The following is a 2,867-nucleotide window of genomic DNA, read 5'->3' as shown; positions in this document are numbered from 1 at the left end:
AGAATTTTGTCCTACTACTCTGGATAGGAATTTGGTAATTGGTAAATTTTCAGTTACAATACGAATGTTTGTATTATTTCCACTTTGAGCCTTTGAACTTGAGTTGTGAAATAATCATCATGTCCTAGAGTGGGCTTTAGGGCGTGACATAATGCGTGTGCATTACACGAAAATTCAAAATTATTAGTATGATAGTTAAATGTCAACTAATATGAATATTAAATTAAAAAATATATTTAATATCATAAAATCATAATCTTTACTAGTTTAAAGAAATAAATAAATTTTAGGTAGAGAAAAGAATCATATGATAACCATCAAGAAACACAGCAACAAATATGCACTAGTTAAGATCCAAGATGTTAAACAACTGAGAAGTCTCAAATTGAAAAGTTGTTAGTAGAAGAAACTATTACCATAAGCTGTTAGGAACTATTAGCAACTTCATTTGTATATAAACCTAAAAGATCAATAACAAAAAGTAATGTGGATTTTCTTGTTCAAACTACTCCATCAAGATTTCTCCCATCATAGAAGAAACAAAAACTTTTTTTATTATTCTTAACTAATAGGAATTTTTCATGAAAAAGTTATAATATTTTAATTAGCATTTTTAAAACTTTTAAGACTATCATTAATTCCAACTCAAAATATATTCAATAAAAGAGCTAAATTTTAAAAATAGGGGAAAAGAAAAAAAATGAAAAATAAGGACAAATAGAAACTAAGTTAAAACGTTATTAATTTTTAATCCAATAAAACTTTACATTTCTTTTTTTTTTTTTAATTTGAAACCCATTTTCAAGGAGGTAACATTTTTTCTTTTAAAATTCTGAAATATTAGTTCAAATATCACAATTTGTTTATTATAACAATGTTTGAATATAAGAAACATAAAAATAAAAATAAAAGAAATAAAAGTGGTGTTATAGAGAAATACATAAATTAGAAAAGAAAATTTTCTTTTTAATAAAACAGATGGATATAGAAATATCAATTTTTTACTCTCTAAATTGTGTACATTCATACATCTTTTCATTTTTCTATTGGGCATAACTCTCAACATTCCTGAAAAGAAATTAAGAGTTAAAAAAATGTATAAATAAGTTTCTAATTTGAAGAATAATTACACATAAATATTTAAGATTATGAGGATTTAAAGAAAAGCAAAATATATTATTAAAAAATTCAATAAATAAATTAACAAATAAATTTTAAATAATGATAATTTAATGTGAATTGAGAAGAAAAATTATTAGTCTCTCAAACAAAACTATTTAAAATTTAAAAAAAAATAGGTTTAATTGAAGAAAGTTGGGATGAGGAAAGTTATTTTTTTTTCTAATTTGAAATTTAAACACGTACCATACCTATATCTATATCTATGCTACTCCATATCTATTACCAATAATCTAAACTTGATAGAAAATTTTGAAAAATTAAGTGTGTGTAGGATTTTTCTTCTCTAAAATAACTTTATCACATATTAAAAATTGTTGGTATGTCCTATATATAAAAAATATTTTTGTAAATTTTTCCTTCCTTAACATACTCTTTCTCATATTAAAAAATATTTTCATGCATTATATATTTCTTTGATATTTTTAATATATATATATATATATATATATATATATATATATATATATATATATATATATATATATATATATATATATATATTTCCTTATTAATTATCCTAAACTCTAAACCATCTATTTTTCTCTCAACATTCTTTATATATATATAAAGAATTCTAAATAATTTATTTATTTATTAATTACTTTGGAACTTTATTTACCTTTTTTTAAAATCTAAACTTTCTCTTTTCATATTTCATTAATACATTATTCTTTTTAATTCTAATAAAATTTCAATTCAATGTAAATTTTATAATATTATAAAAAAATTTAGAATTCTTTTAGCGGTGATTCTTAGAAATGTTTTTAACTTAAAAAGTGTTTTGGAAAAAATAAATCAAGGCCTATTTGGTAACTATTTTCGAAAATGGTTTTTAAAAAACAATTTTTAAGAATGTTTTTGGAGGAAAAAAAAATTGTTTGAAAACCTGAAATATTTTTAATCTACTTTTAATATTATTAATATGTTTTAAAAATAATTTTTATATCTAATATTTTATTTTAAATCATTCAACATATTTCTATAGTTATTTTTTAAAACAACCCCTATAAAATAGGTGAAAACTAACATAAAACAACTAGAAGATGTTATCTGACAACACCTCTTTCTATATTATTCTAAAAGAACACAAAATAAAAAATCTCAAAACAAAGTGTTTATAATATATAGATTTGTGCATTATGTTGTCCTCTTAAATGAAACATTAGATAGAAAATTGTAAAGGTCGAAGTTGAATAGGTAAAATAGTACATCAATAAGATGTTTAGTAATAAAACTTGGTTAATTATTAGTTTATAATGTACTATTGTCTTTCTTTCTTTCTTTCGTTTTTTTTTTTTTTGGCAAACAATTTGTAACTTTGAATTGAATTTCTTAAATTTTAATCCAATAGACTTTGGAGAATGAAAAGATTTAAATGAAGAAGAAGAGGGTAACAATAGTGTGTTTTCATATATTAATAATAACAACAACAACAAAATTAAACAAAAGACATCCACTAAAAGAATAATATAATCAAAGTTATTATTTATAAACTTTATTGATATTATAGATCGATATTATTCATATTATACTCATATGCAGCATATGATCAACAATAACAATGACAAACATGACGACCACCAGATAATTTTTTGCACAAGCCACCCTTTGAACATTCTGTGATACAGTATGTCCAACATTTTCCACCATTTGGATCATCATCTTTGCCAGGAGCACAGTGTCCA

Source organism: Vitis vinifera, chromosome 18 (assembly GCF_030704535.1).
Source record: "Vitis vinifera cultivar Pinot Noir 40024 chromosome 18, ASM3070453v1".
NCBI lineage: Eukaryota > Viridiplantae > Streptophyta > Magnoliopsida > Vitales > Vitaceae > Vitis > Vitis vinifera.
The sequence above is the reverse complement of the archived record's forward strand: the minus strand, read 5'-3'. Positions refer to the sequence as shown.